We start from the raw sequence: 22763 nt of genomic DNA, 5'->3' as shown, positions 1-22763 counted from the left end.
TGACAGCTCTCCAGTGACCACACAAGGACTTTCCAACGATCACGGCCAGGTCGTATCGCTGGTCGTGATCGTTGGAAAGTTGCTGAGTGTGACGGTACCTTTACAGAGCCAGCTCAATCTATGTGTAACCCTGTGACATTAACAGTGTGTAGTACTTAGCATTCTTAGTGCAGTACCTCTCAGTGAAGTAATTGAGCTTGGTACTCAGAGTTCTGATCACTCTGTGTGGCAATAACCCAGTGTGTTTAAGGTAACGCACTCTATTTTGTTCCATCATTGTTCACACTAGCAGCAGGTTCATCTCTGCACGGTGGACCCCAGGTTGCAATTGCACTTTATTTAATATTTTATTTAGTGCAATCTGTCAACCCTAACAGATACATTCCATGTGGTGTCTTGTTTCCCAAATTGAGTCATTTGTGGGGGAGTTTCCACTGTGTACGCACATCAAGAGCTCTGCAAACGCAACATGGCATTCGCTAATGATCCCATCTAATTTTGAGTTCAAAGAGTCAAATGCTGTTCTTTCCCTTCTGAGCCCTGCCATGCACCCAAACTGTAATATTACCCACATATGGGGTATCAATGCACTCAGTAGAAATTGTGCAACAATGTTTAGGGTCCAGTTTCTCCTCTAACCTTTGTGAAAATAAAAAATTGGGGGCTAAAAGAACATTTTTGTGGAAAAAATTAGATTTTTTGTTTTCGCAGCTCAACGTTATAAATTTTTGTGAAGCACCTGGAGGTTCAAAATGCTCACAACACATCTAGATAAGTTCCTTGAGGATTCTAGTTTCCAAAGTGGGGTCACTTTTGTGAGGTTTCCACTACTTATTCACATCAGGGGCTCTCGAAACTGGACTTGGCATCCACTAATAATTCCAGCAAATTTTGCATTTAAACAGTCAAATGGCACTCCTTACCCTCTAAGCCCTTCCTTGCGCCCAAACAGTAGTTTTCCACCACATATGCAGTATCGGTGAACTCAGGAGAAACTGTACTACAAATTATATGATGCAATTTCTCCTGTTAGCCTTGTGAACATTTTTGTTGAAAAATTGTGCTGTTTTATTTTCACGACTCTACGTTATAAATTTCTGTGAAGCAAGGTGCTAGATAAGCTCCTTCAGGGGTCAAGGCGACATGGCATCCACTTTTGATTCCAGCCAATTTTGAGTTAAAAAAAATCAAACAGTGCCCCTTCCCTTGTGAGCCCTGCATGCGCTCAAACAGTACTTTTCCCACACCTGTGGGGAATCGTCGAGCTCATGATAAATTGCACAACAAATTTTTCTCCTGTTAAATTTGGGTCTAAAGTAAAGTTTTTGTGAAAATAAATTCCTGTGAAGCACTTGAAGAGTTAATAAACTTCTTGAATGTGGTTTTGAGCACTTTAAGGGGTGCAGTTTTTAGAATGGTGTCAATTTTGGATATTTTTCATCATATAGGCCCCTCGAAGTCACTTCAAATGTGATGTGGTCCCTTACAATATGAATATGGGGTTAGTAATAAGGGCATCTTATTGACGCTTCTCCATTACTAACCTCAGGGCTTGATGTCACCTGACAGTAAAAAGGTGACATCAACCCACCCCCAACTATCACCCCACTTGCCTCCGCTACAGGGCAAGTGGAAAGAGCGAAGCTAAGTGCCAGAATTGGCGCATCTTAGAGATGCGCATTTTCTGAGGTGGCAGAGAATTGATGTTTTTAGCCTGGGGGGCAGTATTCATGGACACTTCCTAGGCTATTAATATCAGCCCCCAGCTGTCTGCATAGTCTTTGCTGGTTATTAATTTTAGGGGGACCTTATGTCATTTTTTTAGGGTCCCCCATTTTAATAGCCGATAAAGACTATGCATACAGCTATGAGCTCATAATAATAGCCTAGGAAGCTCCATGGATATTACCCCCTTCCCAGGCTATTAACATCTGCCCCCTGCCAACGGCTTTCCCTCTGCTGGTTATGAAAATTGCGCGTGTGCCCATGACATTATTTTTCCAAAAATTAAACTTTTATTAATTAAATATATGTACAGTAATTTGGACACACGCTGCACTAATTGTATTTGTCATTGACATCAATATATCTAGCTATTGTACAGTATATGTATTTACTGTATGTAATCCATCTCTTCTATCCTGTCGGCTCCTGAAGTGATTTTACAGTACACTGCACATGAATTGCCAGCTTTTCTTCCATCTATCTATTTATGTAATATATATACATATATGTGTGTGTCACTGACATCTATATACAGTGGAGGAAATAAGTATTTGATCCCTTGCTGTTTTTGTAAGTTTGCCCACTGACAAAGACATGAACAGTCTATAATTTTAAGGGTAGGTTAATTTAAACATTGAAAGATAGAATGTTAAAAATAAAATCCAGAAAATCGCATTGTATAAATTATATACATTTATTTGCATTTTGCAGTGAGAAATAAGTATATGATCCCCTACCAACCATTAAGACTTCTGGCTCTTACAGACAAGTTAGACGCTCCTAATCAACTCGTTACCTGCACTAAAGACAACTGTCTTACATAGTCAGCTTTATAAAAGACTCCTGTCCACAGACTCAATTAATCAGTCAGACTCTAACCTCTACAACATGGACAGGACCAAAGAGCTTTCTAAGGATGTTAGTGGCAAGATTGACCTGCACTAATCTGGGTGAGATGGAGACTCTGGGTAAGATTTAGACAACTGTTAGTGCAATAGTAAGAAAATGGAAGAAACACAAAATGACTGTCAATCTATATCGTTCTCGGGCACCATGCAAAATCTCCCCTTGTGGGGTATCCAGGATCAGGAGGAAGGTGAGAGATCAGCCTAAAACTACACGGGGGGGACTTGATAATGATCTCAAGGCAGCTGGGACCGCAGTCACCAAGAAAACCATTGGTAACACATTATGCCATAAAGGTTTAAAATCCTGCAGTGCCCATAAGGTCCCCCTGCTTAAGAAGGCACATGTGCAGGCCCGTCTTAAGTTTGGCAATGAACATCTGGATGATTCTGTGAGTGAATGGGAGAAGGTACTGTGGTCAAATGAGACAAAAATTGAGCTCTTTGGCATTAACTCAACTTACCGTGTTTGGAGGAAGAGAAATGCTGCCTATGACTCAAAGAACACCATCCCCACTGTCAAGCATGGAGGTGGAAACATGTTTTGGGGGTGTTTTTCTGCTAAGGGCACAGGACTACTTCACCGCATTAATGGGAGAATGGATGGAGACATGTACCGTAAAATCCTGAGTGACAACCTCTTTCCTTCCACCAGGACATTAAAAATGGGTCATGGCTGGGTCTTCCGGCAAGACAATGACCCCAAACATACAGCAAAAGCAACGGAGTGGCTCAAAAAGAAGAACATTAATGTCATGGAGTGGCCTAGCCAGTCTCCAGACCTTAATCCCATGGAAAACTAATGGAAGGTGTTGCCAAGCGACAGCCTCAAAATCTTGATTTAGAGATGATCTGCAAAGAGGTGTGGACCAAAATTCCTCCTGATATATGAGCAAACCTCAACATCAACTACAAAAAAAGTCTGACTGCTGTACTTGCCAACAAGGGTTTTGCCACCAAGTATTAAGTCTTGTTTGCTAGAGGGATCAAATGCTTATTTCTCCCTGCAAAATGCAAATACATTTATATAATTTATACCATGCGATTTTCTGGATTTTATTTTTGATATTCTATCTGTCAATGTTAAAATTAAATTACCCTTATAATTATAGACTGTTCATGTCTTTGTCAGTGGGCAAACTTACAAAATCAGCAAGGGATCAAATACTTATTTCCCTCGCTGTAAATATGTATTCTATGTGTATATATCTATTCTATCTATCTAACCTGTCACACTGTGATTATACTGTACGCGGCACATAAATTGCCAGCATTTATCCTATCTATCTATTATATATATGTGTGTGTAAGTGTGTGTATGTGTTGACAAATATTTCCTTTGAAAATGACGAGTAAATGACATAAAGAATTGCTGTATGTAAAAGCTCATGTTAAAATCGCATTGCAATCGGATAGCAATCGCACAGCACTTGGATATAAATCAGACTCTAGTTGTGAAAAATCAGATTGTACTCGCATTACACTCGTGCGACTCTCGGCAGGGAGTCTCAGACCCATTTTTAATACACTTAGTGTGACGCCGGCCTTACCCTGAGAATATCAATACTGATTTAGAACTTAATTCCTAAACATACTTCTTGCGAATATTGCATTTAAGTCAGCAGCGTAGCTACCGGGGGGTCAGAGGGTGCGGGCGTCCCAGGGCCCGGTGCTCTGAGGGGGCCCACCCGGAGAATCGATCTTCCTGCTCTGCCGCTATGGGGCCCCTGAGCAGGCGGGGGGGCCTGGTGCCAGCAATGGGCCCCCCGCCGTCATCGGAAGATCAGCTGTACCGGCATTAAGCAGATACAGCTGATCGCAGTTGGATCACCCCCAGACACAGGGCCACGAGTTCTCGGTACCGGGCCTCTCTGGTTCGGTTCTGAGACTGACACGGTGGCTAGACCCGGTCCGCGACCCTGCTAAGGGGCGTTCAATAAAGGTGGTACATTCTGTCAGGGATTCGTGACGCCACCTGTGGTGTTCGGTCAGGGTGACCGACGCTGCTGTGGGGTCCGCTAGGGTGATGGAATGGCAGCTGGATGGTATACCTTCCCACAGGTGAAGTATGTCCCCAGGGATTCCCAGTAAGGTAGATGGTGATGGTGTGAGGTGCAGTCAATAACGAGGACACAAGGTTGCAATCTCTTTACCTCTTTACTGTAGACTTCAGGATCCTCAATCCAGAGCACGCTTAACAGGGCTATCTGAGACCGGCCGGTCCGATGGGCACATCCAGAGTTCCTTTTGCAGGTGGAAATCAGTGCCTACCACTAGCGCCTGTGTGTTGTAGTGCTACCCTGCTGAGCATTCGGAATAGTCCTCACAACTTCTGTTCTCGTTCGTTCGTTCTTTCTAATTCTCTCTCGCTTGTTCCAGATGTTACTAGTTTCTCGTCCCCCAGGTATGTTATGGCTAGGACACACCCGTATGACGGGAAGGCTCGGAGCTCTTCCGGGACCCTAGAGACGTCCCTCTCCACGCGTTGCCCCCTATGTCTTCGTAAGAAATTTAAGGTAGACAGCCAACCTATAATTAACTGTCCTGCGGAGTTCGAAGTAAGGCCTAGAGTCAGTTACTTCCGCGGTGTTCCGGCCACCGGCTACGCGCCTCAGTAGGATGTTGCCTCGGTCTCACGGCACAACTCCTACTGGCTCTCCTTTGTGCTTGATCTCGTTTCTCACTGTTCCACAATATCCTTCCCTTCGTGTCACTTCCTTAGGATACCGCTGCGGGGTGTGCAGGCGCGGTTCTGTAACGTTCTGCTCTGTTCGCTAGGCACCTGCCAGGTTCCCACACCTGACAGGGACCCCCTGTGTCTTCTCCCTGCAACACCCCCTGCCACGTGATGTTGCCTGAATCCAACCCAGTCAGCTTCTGACTAACTTCCTATCCAACCCCTAGTTTTACCAGTGTGAGGAGTGGCCCAATAAATAAAGCCTTTTTCTCCCCCTAGTGGCCGGAGTGTGAAGTGTAATGTGTGCTGGTGATACCTGGTCAGTAGAATTCCTTCAGTGCCATCAGACGTACCATCACTCCCCTTAGTGGCAGAGTGTCATACTGCAACGACCAGATCTCTGGGGTGCTGCACTCCTCCCCCCACAACCCCCCCCCCCGGTTAAATCCAGTACTCCTGGACTGGGAAGAAGAACAACAATACATTTCAGCAAAAGACATACAAAATTTTTGAAATGCTTAACACAAGTAAATAGAACAATGCTTCCCTTTATGGGAGGTGAGGACACTTGAACGTTACAAACAAAACAAGGTTAAACATTTTTAAATAACATCCTATTCTACATACTATAAATAACTCTTATTACCCAGCCGGGTATTCTACTAAGTGAAAATTCTGAACAATAATTTAACTTTTCCTTTAAGGGCGTATAAGCTGAACCCACTAAAGGCCTACTATAAAATACTATAAAATAACTCAACTTTTCTTTCTAGCTTCACCAATGCAGGACAACCTAGCTCCTGGGCCGGGCCTACTCTCATTGTCTCTCTTCCAACAACCAACTGTCGTTCTACGGTTCTCAGGAGGACGCTCTCTCTAACCCCTTCGGGTTTACTTTCAATCTCTCCTGTCCTCAATCTCTATTAACATTTATCAAACTTTTCTAAATTTCAATATTATCAACATTTCAACCTTTCCCAAGGCAACATGTAAACATTCCCTTTAAGAGGGAGCCGAGTCTCTAGGAGGTAGTGCAGATTCTCTCTGTCTGCAAGTCCAATGAAAACAAGACCTTCTGCGTCATGTCCAAAAGCATTATCTTCGCAAAGTATTCTTTCTTTTGTAAAACCAGTGGGGAGCACCTTTAAGAAGGTGCAAACTATATACAAAACAGTTTTGAAATCATTCACTGTTCATGATCCGGCAGTCTTTGAAAACAATGATAAACTTGTGCAAAAGGAAATAAAAAGAGAAATGTAAAACAGTAGGGATCCCGGGTCAACAAAGGGATCCCTTTAAGTAATAACCCTGGACGGGTTTAAAACAGCAAAACAGGAAACAGTTAAATAACTATGTACATACTCGGTTCTTCGAGGTTTATTGATGCGACGGTTGCGGTCTTACCTCGCAGACCACCCCTCTCGGCCAAGAACGGGTGGGACCCCCAATGACACGTGGGGTCTGGTCTGTCTGGTGGTCCGCAGCAGGGGCTTCACCCTCGGGAACCTCAGTTGCAACCTGAAGGACTGCGCATCGCTGGACACCCCTGGCCACCCAGCCGGTCTCCCTCTGCCATCGGGTGTAGGTCACAGCATCCCCACGTCTCAGGTCACGATCCTCATCGACCGTTCCATAACAGGGCTCCACCTCGCTCCGGTTGACACGGACCTGCAAGGGCTCTCCAATCTCCTGGATGACCCCCCTCTCCTCCTTGGGGTTATAGAAGACCACCACCCCCCACTGTGATGGTGGGACCTTCTCCTCTTCTGTGAGGTCAATCATGGTCACAGGTCGAGGCTGTTTCCTCCATGCCGCCACTAGGCATCGCTGGTGTTCCGTCACCAGCAGGATCCTCAGGTCCGGCTCCTGCGGAGCGCGATTACCTAGTCGGGTGCGGGGATCTGATGCGGCCGGAGTGGGTAGAGGAGGGGACACAGGGGAGAGACTGATCTCCGTCGGGTGGCCCAACCGGGAACTCACCCGAGCGCGGGCCTCCAGGCAGCGCGCCAGCCACCGAGCCTCAGTGGCGGCCACCCAGCCATCAGGCATCTGTCCGCCGGGTTTTCCTTCAGGCAGCTCCACAGCGGTTGATCACTGCAGCGGCGTTGACTCCGGGGTTGCCATGGGTGATGCAGGCCTGCGCCTGGCCGGGTCGTCTCCATGTAATGGCCTGAAAGTCGCCATCTTTGTCCCCTCCTCTGGATCTTCTTCCCGGGCTCTTTTTCGGGGGCGGCTCCGTCCCCACTGTCCCGACCCTCCATAGAGGATGAGAAGGCAGACCTCAGCAGCTGACGGGCCCGCCCTCAGGATACAACAATACTTAGACTGGGCGGCCATTATCTTTCGCGCTCTTCAGTTCTTTCACGCCCACTTCCACGCCCTTCTTCTCCTCCTGCGCTCCCTGTGGCGCGGCAATGGCGGCGGTTTTGTCGGGAACCTTGCAGCAAACAGCAATACTCAGTCTTTGCAATAAATCACAGTCCAAACACGTTTCAATCACAATTCCAAGGCACACATGACCTGCTTCTCAGGCTTAAGTACGATCCTGTTCGTGACACCAAGTTGGATCACCCCCAGACACAGGGCCACGAGTTCTCGGTACCGGGCCTCTCTGGTTTGGTTCTGAGACTGTCACGGTGGCTAGACCTGGTCCGCAACCCTGCTAAGGGGCGTCCAATAAAGGTGGTACAGTCTGTCAGGGATTCGTGACGCCACCTGTGGTGTTCGGTCAGGGTGACCAACGCTGCTGTGGGGTCCGTTAGGGTGATGGAATGGCAGCTGGATGGTATACCTTCCCACAGGTGAAGTATGTCCCCAGGGATTCCCAGTAAGGTAGATGGTGATGGTGTGAGGTGCAGTCAATAACGAGGACACAAGGTTGCAGTCTCTTTACCTCTTTACTGTAGACTTCAGGATCCTCAATCCAGAGCACGCTTAACAGGGCTATCTGAGACCGGCCGGTCCGATGGGCACATCCAGAGTTCCTTTTGCAGGTGGAAATCAGTGCCTACCACTAGCGCCTGTGTGTTGTAGTGCTACCCTGCTGAGCATTCGGAATAGTCCTCACAACTTCTGTTCTCGTTCGTTCGTTCTTTCTAATTCTCTCTCGCTTGTTCCAGATGTTACTAGTTTCTCGTCCCCCAGGTATGTTATGGCTAGGACACACCCGTATGACGGGAAGGCTCGGAGCTCTTCCGGGACCCTAGAGATGCCCCTCTCCACGCGTTGCCCCCTATGTCTTCGTAGGAAATTTAAGGTAGACAGCCAACCTATAATTATTTGTCCTGCGGAGTTCGAAGTAAGGCCTAGAGTCAGTTACTCCCGCTGTGTTCCGGCCACCGGCTACGCGCCTCAGTAGGATGTTGCCTCGGTCTCACGGCACAACTCCTACTGGCTCTCCTTTGTGCTTGATCTCGTTTCTCACTGTTCCACAATATCCTTCCCTTCGTGTCACTTCCTTAGGATACCGCCGCGGGGTGTGCAGGCGCGGTTCCGTAATGTTCTGCTCTGTTCGCTAGGCACCTGCCAGGTTCCCACGCCTGACAGGGACCCCCCTGTGTCTTCTCCCTGCAACACCCCCTGCCACGGGATGTTGCCTGAATTCAACCCAGTCAGCTTCTGACTAACTTCCTATCCAACCCCTAGTTTTACCAGTGTGAGGAGTGGCCCAATAAATAAAGCCTTTTTCTCCCCCTAGTGGCCGGAGTGTGAAGTGTAATGTGTGCTGGTGATACCTGGTCAGTAGAATTCCTTCAGTGCCATCAGACGTACCATCATTCCCCTTAGTGGCAGAGTATCATACTGCAACGACCAGATCTCTGGGGCGCTGCACAATTATTGGAGAAGGAGCGCTATGCTCCATCTCCCATCATCCCCGTCAGTGTCGGCGTCTGACGTCGCCAACACTGACAGCGGGCGCGATGAAGTCACTGCCCGGTGCCCACTATCAGGAGATCAACGGGAGCAGCGCAGGAACCAGGAAGAAGAGAGGTAAGGTTTTTTTTTTTTTATGGGTGCTGCTGCCTCATTACAGGGTCTGCCTATGGGGGGCTGCCTTATTAGAGGGTCTGACTATGGGGGCTGCCTCATTACATGGTCTGACTATGGGTTTGCTGCCTCATTACAGGGTCTGAGTATGGGGGTGCTGCCTTATTACAGGGTCTGCCTGTAGGGGTGCTGCCTCATTACAGGGTCTGACTATGGGGGTGCTGCCTTATTACAGGGTCTGCCTATAGGGGTGCTGCCTTATTACAGGGTCTGACTAAGGGGGCTGCCTTATTACAGGGTCTGGCTAAGGGGGCTGCCTTATTACAGAGTCTGACTATAGGGGTGCTGCCTCATTACAGGATCTGACTATGGGGGCTGCTTTATTACAGGGTCTGACTATGGGGGTGCTGCCTTATTACAGGGTCTGCCTATGGGGGTGCTGCCTTATTACAGGGTATGACTATGAGGGCTGCCTTATTACAGGGTATGAATAAGGGGGCTGCCTTATTACAGGGTCTGACTATGGGGACTACCTTATTACAGGGTCTGACTATGGGGGTGCTGTCTTATTGCAGGGTCTGACTATGGGGGTGCTGTCTTATTACAGGGTCTGACTATGGGGGCTGCCTTATTACAGTGTCTGCTTATGGGGGCGGCAGACTGTTATAGAGTCTGCCTATGGGGAGTGCATTATACTATATTGTGAACTACTTGGTGCATTATGCTACGGTATATGGAGGCTATCTAGGGGGCCATCACACAGTATGGAGATTACAGTGTGGTGGTCATTATACATTGTTGGAGCCGTCAAACAGTTTGGGGGCTACTAAGGAGTCAGTATACTGTGTGGGTGCATTGTACTGTGTATAAGAGAGCATCATGCTGTGTATAGGGGAGCTGTACGGGGGGGAGACTCGGGACATTATTAAATGTAAAGTGGGCACTTATTGTTATAGGGGAACTCAGGTTACTGTGACTGTCAAAGGGGCACACAGGGCAATATTACTTTCTAGGGGCAAAATATGGGCACTGTTTTCCAGGGCACTTGCACCTGGCATAACTATATTATAGAGAGGTGCTTTAGAATTTAGAGGGCACAGAGAACCACACAGCAGGTACAGTAATAAGGACACATACGGCAGCAGCGGCTCAGTATTGGGGCATCAGGGGCAGTAATAGGGACACATACGGCAGCAGTGGTCAGTATTGGGGTATCAGGGGCAGTAATAGAGACACATACGGCAGCAGCGGCTCAGTATTGGGGTATCAGCAGGATGAGGAGTTTCTGCAGGTTGGTAGTAGATGGTGATGAGGCTCGGATATGAGAAGTGAAATGTGTCTTTGTTGTATTCTCTGTAGCGGAGTCCTGGCTGGAGAAGTTGTCATGTCGGTCTGGGTCAGATGGAAAAGATGGGAAAAGTGAACGATTCCATCAGAAAGGACGTCAGTGGTATGACATTATCTGTAACTGTGCTGTGATCTGTTATATGTTCTGTAGGGATGGTATCTACCACTGGCAGTTATATCAATATTGGTATTTATTAGTGTTGAGCCACCTCCCTAGTGTTTGGGTTCAGTTCAGTTCGTTGAGCAGGGAGGTGTTCGCCGAACTGTTCGTCGAACGTTCAACGAACACCGTCGAACCCCATTGAAACCAATGGCAGGCAAACACAAACACATACAAACACATGGAAAACACATAGAAAACACCTTAAAAGGTGTCCAAAAGCTGACAAACACATGGAAAAGTCACAACTACATATAGTCATGCGAAAAGAAAAGAGGTGGAGGAGAAAAAGGAGGAGGAGACACAGATATAGGCATGTCATGCCCTTCTAAAATCAAGAAAGGCTGGAGTAAAAATCTAAAATCACTCTACCAACACCCAGACGTCTTGACAAAAAAATAAAAAAAGAAGTATGTTTAGGTAGAATGGCGGCGGGTCCATTCAGAACACTTTCCTTAGAAGACGTAGTGGTACTCCCGTTGGGAGTTGTGCCAAAAAATGAACCCAATACATTCAGACTAATCCACCATTTGTCATATCCAACGGACAGGTCAGTGAATGACAACCTCGACACGGAACCAAGTACAGTACTATGTACTGTACCTCCTTTGACGAGGCAATCAGGCGGGTCAAAAAGTTGGTAAGGGGCACCCTAATGGCCAAAACAGACATTGAGGGGGTGTTCTGGTTACTACCTGTGCCTCTGAATAGTGTCCTCCCATTGGGCTGCTTCTGTGAAGGAGCATACTACATAGATCGCTGTTTGCCCATGGGGTGCTCCATATCCTGCTCACTATTTGAGGTGTTTAGTTGCTTCCTCAAATGTGTCATCATGGACGTTTGTAAGGCGGCACATATTATCCATTACCTCGCCCAAAAGATTCGCCACAGTGTGAAAACACGCAGTAGTCCATCTGTGAGAAGGAGAGAGCTGGAGGGAGAGTGGACACCCCAGAGCCAAGGGGTTAGATTGAGAAAGGAAGAAGGCGGTGTAGCTTGCTTCATGAGTGGGGTACTCTGCTGAGTAGCAGAAATTGCTACTAGGACCAAAAGGATTTCCTAGGCCAGATGCTGTTAAAAAAGAGTACTTAGGTAAACAGGTGGTGTAGCTTGCTTCATGGGTGGGGTACGCTGCTGAGTTGCACCAAATTCTACTAGGCACAAAAGGATTTCCTGGGTTAGATGCTGTTACAAAATGGGAGTTAGGTAAACAGGCGGTGTAGCTTGCTTCATGGGTGGGGTACGCTGCTGAGTAGCAGAAATTGCTACTAGGACCAAAAGGATTTCCTGGGCCAGATGCCGTTAAAAAATAGTACTTAGGTAAACAGGCGGTGTAGCTTGCGGTGTAGCTTGCTTCATGGGTGGGGTACGCTGCTGAGTTGCACCAAATTCTACTAGGCCCAAAAGGATTTCCTGGGCTAGATGCCATTAAACAATAGTACTTAGGTAAACAGGTGATGTAGCTTGCTTCATGGGTGGGGTACGCTGCTGAGAAGGACTAAATTCTACTAGGCCCAAAAGGATTTCCTGGGCCAGATGCCATTAAAAATAGTACTTAGTACTATTAAAAACAATGCCAAGACACTTTAAGTTATTCCATAATTGTAATGGTAGGGACCTAAGGGTAAAAGGCATTGATACTGTTGATCCAGGGATCCGTGGCGGAAAAATTTCCCAACGACTAGCACAGTTGGAATCACGTTGGATCTGGACATTGAACACGGTCCATCCACATGGCCTGAATGAGAGACTCAGTTTCGCTCCCTTCCTGTGATTGTCATTCACTGCATTTTGTGTCATCTCATGGCATTCCATTGTTCTTTTGTACAATTGATTTTAACCTGTTTTTATTCTTTTTTACAGTTCTTTCTTTTTATTTTTGGTATTTGGTGTTCATATTGGATCCTACTTTCGTCTGCTCAAGCGTGGCTTTTTTTGGGCGTGATTGCCCACCAACATGGTATAGACTCAGCTCTTTAAGAAACATCTTAGGAGGGATATAAGGACCATGCTACTTGTCTGGAGGGATATTATGATCGACAATCAATTTATCTACAGAAAACTTCTTTTCGTATTCCCTGGATGCTATGGACTATGGATTACCTTTCCTGGAGGGATATTATGATCCACAACTAATATATCTCAGAGTGTCACATATTTTGTGGTTACTATAGACTTTCTGTGAACTTTCACAGTTTTACACCGTTAATATTATTATTTTATTATATATATATGTAAACTTTTTTGTCCATAGGTGTTAAATATAATTTCCCCTTTCTGGCAATTGCCTTATTGTTTTCTATCTGTGTATGACATCTCCCTTATGTCTATTGATACTCTGGGAAGTTTTGATGTATCTCTATAGATATGTTTATATGATGGAGGGAACCTATGGTTATTATATGGGAATATCTTTTTTATATGATATATATTACCTCTCAGCCTCGGTTCTTTCCCTGTCTATTTATACCCATTGTGCAGTGTTGCAGCTGCACGGTCCGTTTTATGACTCTCTATCTCCTGTAGCTATTATTATGTATGTCGTCCTGTTCCCTACCTCTTGCCCTTACTTGTAATGGTGGCCTCCATCTTTCTGCCCCTCTTGCGCATGCGCGGCAATGGCACCGCCCCCTTTTCTCGGCGCTCGCCCCTTCGCCCGCCCGGTGGTGGAATACACGGGGCCCCGTGTTTTTTCCTGCCGAGGTGTGGCGCGGGGCTTGTGCCGGGTTGTGGGGGCACCCTGCGCTGCACTGCACAAGATCTTGTTGCATATCTGTATTTGTATATTTGTTGCTATGGTTGTACTGACATTTCCGGGGCTAAATAGGTTCACTTCCGGCAGTCACCGCTATTTAACGCCCGCTTCAGACACTTACTATCACGCCCCCTGAGGAAGGAGAGTGTCCGAAATGATCATCGGTGTGTGTGCGCGGCCCCCGTGAACCTTCACATCTTGCAGCTGTGGTATGTAATGTCTCCGTTATACCTGGGTGGATTTGATTGGGAATTTCCCTATATATTCTATAAATCCTAACATGCTGCGGCTAAACCAAGTTAAATCTGGCCTAACATTACGAGTAGTGTTGAGCATTCCGATACCGCAAGTATCGGGTATCGGCCGATATTTGCGGTATCGGAATTCCGATACCGAATTCCGATACTTCCCGCGTATCGGATACCGGAATCGGAAGTTCCCAGAATTCAAACTGCACGCAGCAGCCAATGAGGAATAAATGGAAGTGTGGGCACATCCTGTTTAGCATGGTGGGCATGTAAGTACTGGCAAGGCTGTGATTGGCTGCTGAAATGATGTCACTCTGCACTATAAAAAACGGTGTCGCCATTTTGCGCTCACTCTGCTGTGATTTCAGTTAGGGACAGGACGCTGTGTTCTAACTGAGGGCCAGTTGAGATAGCTAATTGCTTTATTTTGCTTTCCCAAGGCTAATTTAGCAAAACGCTGTGTGTTGTTCACTGTTCACCTTGCTCTTGCCTTGCAGCGCTGTTTTAACAGCGTTCTGCAAGGTCTCTGTGTGTGTGTGTGTGTGTGTGTGTGCAGCTCACTCTGTAGTCTGTGTGCAGCCATATACCCGGTTGTATTCAGCTCATGGGGGGTTCACACTGCCTCATACAGTTCTATCCATTGTCCTTTTTTGCTCATAGTGCAGCCTGCTGCACATTTTTTCTAAAATTTCCTATTAGTGTTTTTCCACCCGTCTCTAGCTAAATTGTGGAAAAACACTACATAGGATAACCTAGAGGGGGGTTTTTGGGCCTTGCAGTGCCGTTTACGGCTGTCTGCACGGTCTCCGTGTGAGCGCAGCTCGCCCTGTAGTCTGTGTGCAGCCACAGCCGGTTGTATTCAGCTCAGGGTGCGTTACTGCCTCATACCGTTAAATAACTTTTCCTTTTTTTGAAATGGTGCAGCCTGTTGAAATTTTTTTTTTTAATTTCCTATTAGTGTCTTTCCGCCCGTATCCAGCTAAATAGTGGAAAAACACTACCTTGAGGAGGGTTTTTGGGCCTTGCAGCGCCGTTTACGGCTGTCTGCACAGTCTCCGTGTGAGCGCAGCTCGCCCTATAGTCTGTGTGCAGCCACAGCCGGTTGTATTCAGCTCAGGGTGCGTTACTGCCTCATACCGTTAAATAACTTGTCCTTTTTTTGAAATAGTGCAGCCAGTTCAAATTTTTTTAAAAATTTCCTATTAGTGTCTTTCCACCCGTATCCAGCTAAATAGTGGAAAAACACTACATAGGATAACCTAGAGGAGGGTTTTTGGGCCTTGCAGCGCCGTTTACGGCTGTCTGCACGGTCTCCGTGTGAGCGCAGCTCGCCCTGTAGTCTGTGTGCAGCCACAGCCCGTTGTATTCAGCTCAGGGTGCGTCACTGCCTCATACCGTTGAATAACTTGTCCTTTTTTTCAAATAGTGCAGCCTGTTGAAAATTTTTAAAAAAGTTTCCTATTAGTGTCTTTCCACCCGTCTCCAGCTAAATATTGGAAAAACACTACATAGGATAACCTAGAGGAGGGTTTTTGGGCCTTGCAGCGCCGTTTACGGCTGTCTGCACGGTCCCCGTGTGAGTTAAAGTCGCTCTGTAGCCCGATCTGCAGAAAAAAAAGTAAAGTTCACCAAACACCACTTAACACTTGTGTAGGCCACATTTTATCAATTATAAAGTCTAGTCCACACTTTACAACATTAGTGTTTCTTACACCTGTTAGGAGGAGCATTTCAGGAATAAGCACACTAAGTCCTTAGTACTTTTCTGCTTATCTTTATCTGTCAACCAAGATGAAGAGGGCAGGGAGTAAGGCACGTGGGCGTGGGCGCGGAGCAGGGAGAGGAGCAGGGAGAGGACGTGGTGATTCTGTGCCTGCTGCGGGCACCGGTGACTCGTCATCACTCAATTTCAGCAGGGAACAGTCCTTCATGCGCAGCTTTGTTGGAGAGCGCCGTGCACCGCTGCTGCGTGAAGATCAAATTGAAGCCGTTGTCGGATGGATGGCAGCTAACGCATCGGCATCGACTTCAATTAGTGCAACATCCTCTCAGGCACAGACCACTGGAGAGCAGCCATCTGTCTCTTCACCACCTGCCAAATTGGCCAGGCAGTCAGAGAGCCCAGGACAGGAGCCGTCTCTACTTCTGTTCTCTGAATCTCTTGGCTTGAAAACAGGGGGCCAGCCAAGCAGTATTGGAGAAATGGAAGAAGAGGCAGTGTGCAGTGATGCCCAACAGCTTTGTCTCTCTGACTCTGAAGAGGCGGGTGGGCCAGTGCCTGCGGTGACCACAGCGCAGTATGCATCTGATGATGAAACTCAGGTGCCGCTTTCTGGTGCGTACTGTGCTGCCGAGACTACCCAGGAGGAGCAGTTGGTGGCAGAGGGTAGTGGAGATGATGAGGTCCTTGACCCATCGTGGCGTGAGGAACAGGAAGGTGGTGGGAGCAGCTCTGAGGAAGAGATTCCCCTAAGGGGCCAAAGAGGGAGAGGGAGGGGGAAGACTGCGGAGCCTGTAGCCTCCACTTTGGCACCCGTTAGGAGCCTGTCACTTTCAAAAGCCAAAAAGGGCGCTCCCAAGACTTGCAGTGCCTGGTCCTTTTTTGACACAGTTGCAGATGACATTTGTTTTGTCAAATGCAAGCTGTGCCATCAGAAAGTCAAAAAAGGTAAAAGTGTCAGCAACCTCAATACCACAAATATGTGGAAACATGTGCGGACCAGGCACGCGGTGGAGTTACAAAAACACACTGAAGACGTAGGCCAACCAACAGCGACAGCTACCACCTCTTCAGCTCGTGTTGCCTCTTCCTCCAGCTCACGCACAGCTGGTTTGGCTTCCTCCCAGGATCGCCATGGAAGAACCTCTGGCACTGTTGTCCAGAGACCTAGTGTAATTCCACCCACAGCACCACATTCCCAGTCATCCTCACACTCCCAGTCTACTCTACAGCCATCGGTAGTACAGGCATGGGAGAAAAGGCGGGCATTCTCGGCCAACCACCCCCGAGCACAGGCTCTGAATGCAGGCATTGCCAAACTGTTGTCCCTGGAAATGCTCTCATTCAGGCTGGTGGAGACTGACAGCTTCCGTGACTTGATGGCATTGGCAGTCCCACAGTACAAGGTGCCCAGCCGCTTTTACTTCAGCTGTCCCTGCCCTGCACAAGCATGTGGAGGGACACATAAAACATGCGCTACTGAACGCCGTCAGTAGCAAGGTCCACCTCACCACCGATGCGTGGACCAGTCAACATGGACATGGGCGATACATTTCTCTCACTGCCCATTGGGTTAATGTTGTTGAGCCAGGTACAGATCGTGCGAGTGGCGCAGGACGTGTCCTGCCCACTCCAAGGATTGCAGGAATCCAGTCTGTACGCAGTGACTCCTCCTCATACACAAGTTCCTCGAAATCATCGCTGCAGGAGCCGTCACAGTCCACCTCCACATGGGCCCGTGAACGTTTACCTGTTACGACCGACATGAGCACAGCCGTGGCCAAACGTCAACAGGCCGTCTTGAAACTAGTTTCTTTGGGGAATCGAAGCCACACAGCGCAGGAGCTCTGGAATGCCATCAAGCAGGAGAGCGATGTGTGGTTAGTGCCAGCGAATCTCCAGCCAGGCATGGTAGTGTGTGACAATGGCCGAAATCTGGTGGCAGCTTTGGCCATTGGCAACCTCACTCACATCCCATGTCTGGCACATGTGCTCAATTTGGTTGTGCAGAGTTTTCTGAGGGACTATCCGGATCTTGATGCACTGCTGCACAAGGTCCGCCTAGAGTGTGCTCACTTGCGGCGTTCCAGCTTGGCAAGATCCCGCATTGCTGCTCTGCAGCGCCGATTCCGCCTTCCGGAACACCGCATCATATGTGGCCTACCTACCAGGTGGAATTCCACGTTACATATGTTGGAGCGGTTGTGTGAGCAGCAGCAAGCAGTAATGGAGTACCATCTGCATCAGGCGCTAAAAAGTCGCAGTCAGCGCCGATCAGACTTCACAACCACAGAGTGGGCCACTATGAAGGACGTCTGCCAGGTTTTGCGTCCTTTCGATTATTCCACGCAGATGGCAAGTGCAGATGATGCACTAGTCAGCATGACTGTCCCCCTTATCTGCCTGCTTCAACAAACTTTGCAAGCGTTAAGGGATGATGTTGTGGAAGAGGTGGAGGATGAGGAGTCACCTTTTCCATCAGCTTCTGGAGAGTCAGCGCCACGTGGTTCCTCACAAAGGGGTACGCAGGGGCCACTTTGTGAGAAGGATGAGGAGGAGTCAATGGAGGAGGAAGAGCTCCGTCCAGAGGAGGGAGTGACACAATTGTCCAGTGGTCAGTGGGTACAGCGAGGGTGGGGTGATGACGAGCGGGCAGAGATCATGTCTCAAGCAGGGAACAGCGTTTCTGGGCCAGTTGGCAGTCTGCAGCACATGGTGGATTTCATGCTGCAGTGCCTGAGAAACGACCGCCGCATCGACCACATTCTCAACATGCCTGATTATTGGGTGTTCACCCTCCTCGATCCTCGCTACCGGGACAACGTCCAAAACTTCATCCCAGCGTTGACCCGGGAGCGTAAAATGCGGGAGTACCACGACACACTGGTGAATTCCATCATCTTCTCCAGTCCAACTGAGAGGAGTGCTGCTAGTGCTTTACAAAGCAGCTCAGTGCGTCGAGGCAGTGGGGGAGGCTCTGCACAAAGAGGGAGCAGAAGCAGTGCCTCTGCCCAAGGCCAGCCCAGTATGGCACAACTGTGGCAAACTTTTGTGTGCCCGCCCCAAATGTCTACACCATCACCGGCAGCTCCAGTCAGCAGGAGGCAACGGTTCCGTCAGATGGTGACAGACTACATGGCTTGCCCTTTTACTGTACTCCCAGACGGCTCTTCCCCATTCAAGTTTTGGGTCTCTAAGCTGGATTCATGGCCAGAGCTAAGCCAGTATGCATTGGAGGTGCTGGCTTGCCCTGCGGCTAGTGTCTTATCGGAACGTGTCTTTAGTGCCGCTGGTGGTGTACTAACAGACCGTCGCATGCGACTATCCTCCGATAACGTTGACCGGCTTACTTTCCTGAAAATGAACCAGGCCTGGATCTCGCAGGAATTTGCCACTCCTCTGCCTGATTAAGTAATTGGGTGTCATCCAGGTCTCCTGATGTGTTCATCTTTCTACCACCTGAACTGCTATTCCTGGGCTCCAACACCGCCAGTTGCGGCTCAGAAGTGCAGGCTGCACAGTCAAAACATACGACCCAGTGTTATTGGGTTTCAGTAACGTCAGCTGATCCCCAGCTGTGTAGCCGGCAATGTGTCGTGCGACCGCCACGCTGGCACAACACCCTAAATGTAAGGGAACCTGCCCCCCTCCCCTCCCCCCCGGCGTTTGTTACTGAAAGAGCCACCTTGTGCAGCAGTAATGCTGCACAAGGAAAAGGTAGCTCTTTTAGTTTAGCTCCTTGCACACGCAGAACTTAACACTTATAAAATGTGTTCACTGATACCGTTATACCGTCCCGGAGCTGGGACTTTCCTTCGTAATGTGATGCAGCACAGCCGTCATTCCTACCCCCTTGGTGCCATGCGCTGCCTCCTCAGCGTTGTTTGAAGCTGTCACGGAGCCTGCACTGTTCTGTTATCCCTTGGCCATGTCCAATTTGCGCTGCCTGTCTTCTGACATAATGTGGTGTCAGGCTGGCTGCGCCTGTGCGCCCGCGCTGCCCGAGATCCCGCCTCGCAGTGTCTTCTGATTGAATCACACTGCGAGCCTGGGATCCATGGGCATGCGCAGTGCATATTTTCCCCTCGGGCTCTCGCTCATCTCTCTCCGCCTTCTTTAGACTGTGCGCCGTCAGCTGATCCCCAATAGCATGCCACGGCCGTGACGCCGCACAGTCTGAAGAAGAGGGAAGGAGGGGAGTGAGAGTCGAGGATATGCACTTTGCATGCCCATGGATCCAAGGCCCGCAGTGGGATTACATTAGACGACACTGCGAGGTGGGATCTGTAGCAGCGTGGACGCACAGGCACTCACAGCCTGACACCAAATTATGTCAGAAGACAGGCAGCGCAAATTGGGCATGGCCAAGGGATAACAGAACAGCGCAGGCTCTGTGACAGCTTAAAACAACGCTGAGGAGGCAGCGCACGGCACCAAGGGGATAGGAATGACAGCTGTGCTGCGTCCCATTACGAAGGAAATTCCCACCTCCGGGACGGTTTTACGGTATAAGGGGACACATTTTTAGTGTTTACTTCTGTGTTTGCAAGGAGCATAATTAAAAGAGCAACCTTTTCCTTTTGCATCCTTAGTGCTGCACAAGATGGCTCTTTCAGCTACAAACCTCTTGGGGGGGGGGCTAAAGGTTCCCTTTCAACTTGCTCCAATCTGGCTTCGGCCTACACTCTGTTCCTCTGCTCCTCCTGCTGTCCCTGGGCTCTAACACTGCCAGTTGGTGCCTGGAAGTGCTGTCTGCACAGTCAACTGTCGCTCCTCTGTTATTGGGGTTCAGTAACATCAGCTGATCCCCAGCTGTGTGTGCGGCAATACCTCCAATCTGCTCCTCCTGCTGTCCCTGGGCTCTAACACCGCCAGTTGGTGCCTGGAAGTGCTGTCTGCACAGTCAACAGTCGCTCCTCTGTTATTGGGGTTCAGTAACGTCAGCTGATCCCCAGCTGTGTGTGCGGCAATACCTCCAATCTGCTCATCCTGCTGTCCCTGGGCTCTAACACCGCCAGTTGGTGCCTGGAAGTGCTGTCTGCACAGTCAACAGTCGCTCCTCTGTTATTGGGGTTCAATAACGTCAGCTGATCCCCAGCTGTGTGTGCGGCAATACCTCCAATCTGCTCCTCCTGCTGTCCCTGGGCTCTAACACCGCCAGTTGGTGCCTGGAAGTGCTGTCTGCACAGTCAACAGTCGCTCCTCTGTTATTGGGGTTCAGTAACGTCAGCTGATCCCCAGCTGTGTATCCGGCAACGTGTCATGCGACCGCCACGCTGGCAAAACAAAAATGTAAGGGAACCTGTCCCCCCCCCCTAGGCGTTTGTTACTGAAAGAGCCACCTTGTGCAGCACTAATACTGCACAAGGAAAAGGTCGCTCTTTAAATTATGCTCCTTGGAAACGCTGAACTACACACTCATGTAATGTGTCCCCTCACACCGTCAAACCGTCCCGGAGGTGGGACTTTCCTTTGTAATGTGACGCAGCACAGCTGTCATTCCTACCCCCTTGGCTCCGTGCGCTGCCTCCTTAGCGTTGTTTGATTCTGTCATGGACCCTGCGCTGTTATGTTATCCCTTGGCCATGCACAGTTTGCGCTGCCCGTCCTCTGACATCATTTGTTGTCGTCCTGGCTGCGCCTGTGCGTCCACGCTGCCCAAAATCCCACCTCGCAGTGTCGTCTAATGTGATCCCACAGTGGGCCTGGTATCCATGGCCATGCGCAGTGCATATACTAGCCTCTCACTCCCCTTCTTCACGCTTCTTCAGACTAGGCGGCGTCAGCTGATCCCTAATAGCATGCCACGGCCGTGACGCCGCACAGTCTGAAGAAGCAGGAAGGAGGGGAGTGAGAGGCGATGATATGCACTGCGCATGCCCATGGATCCCAGGCCCGCAGTGGGATTACATTAGATGACACAGCGAGGTTGGATCTCGGGCAGCTAGGACGCACAGGCACTGCCAGCCTGACACCTAAATGATGTCAGAAGACGGGCACCACTAACTGCATGGCCAAGGGATAACATTACAGCGCGGGCTCCGTGACAGAACCAAACAACGTTGAGGAGGTGGCGCACGGCACCAAGGGGGTTGAAATGACGGCTGTGCTGTGTCACATTACAAAGGAAAGTCCCACCTCCGGGACGGTTTAACGGTGTGAGGGGACACATTATATGAGTGTGTACTTCAGCGTTTGCAAGGAGCATAATTTTAGGAGCCACCATTTTCCATGTGCAGTATTACTGCTGTACAAGATGGCTCTTTCAGCAACAAATGCCTGGGGGGGAGGGGTTAAAGGTTCCCTTTCAACTTGCTCCACTGCAGGCTTCGGCCTACACTCTGCTCCTCTTTGATTCCCTGGGTTTCAACACTGTCAGTTGTCACCTGGAAGTGTTGTCTACACAAAAAAAACACTCGCTGATTTGTCAGTGGGGTTCAGCACCGCCAGCTGTTCCCCTGCTGTGTAGTCGGCAACGTGTCCAGCACAAGCCACGCTGGCACAACAGAACAAAAGCTGCCACCAGTGCAGGCTTCGGCCTACACTCTGCTTCTGTCCTCCTCCTGCTGTCCCTGGGCTCTAACACCGCCAGTTGGGGCCCGGACGTGCTAGCTGCACAGAGAAAAACACCAGCCAATGTGTCAGTGGGGTTCAGCACCGCCAGCTGTTCCCCTGCTGTGTAGCCGGCATCGTGTCCTGCAAACGCCATGCAGGCACCTGAACTGAAATTAAAGGGAACCTGCCCCCCCCAGGTGTTTCTATGTATTGCAGCCACCTTGTACAGCAGTACTGCTGCATTTGTACAAGGTGGCTGACTTTTTCTCTTTGCCCACGTCAAACTCAACAAACACGTACAAAATGTGTCTCATTAGAGACCATTACAGTGTCCCTGAAGTGTGACTTTCCTTTTTAATGACACGCAGCACCCCCCTTGGTAGCGCTGCCCGTCTTCTGACATCATTGGTTGGCTGGCTGTGCCTGTGCGTCCGCCCTGCCCGACACAACGCCCCTCGTTGTCTGATCTATTTTGACTGCGAGGGTGTGATTGATGGGCATGTGCAGTGCATATGTTCGCCTGTCTTAACTCATCTCCTTCCGCCTTCTTCAGACTGTGCGGCCTCATGGCTGCGGCATGCGATAAGGGATCAGCGGAGGCCACCCACTCTGAAGCAGGTGTAAGGACATGAGTGAGCGGCGAACATATTTACTGCGCAAGGCCATGAATCCCAGCTCTGCAGT

This window comes from Ranitomeya imitator, chromosome 1 (genome assembly GCF_032444005.1).
Source record: "Ranitomeya imitator isolate aRanImi1 chromosome 1, aRanImi1.pri, whole genome shotgun sequence".
In the NCBI taxonomy this organism is placed as follows: domain Eukaryota; kingdom Metazoa; phylum Chordata; class Amphibia; order Anura; family Dendrobatidae; genus Ranitomeya; species Ranitomeya imitator.
The sequence above is the reverse complement of the archived record's forward strand: the minus strand, read 5'-3'. Positions refer to the sequence as shown.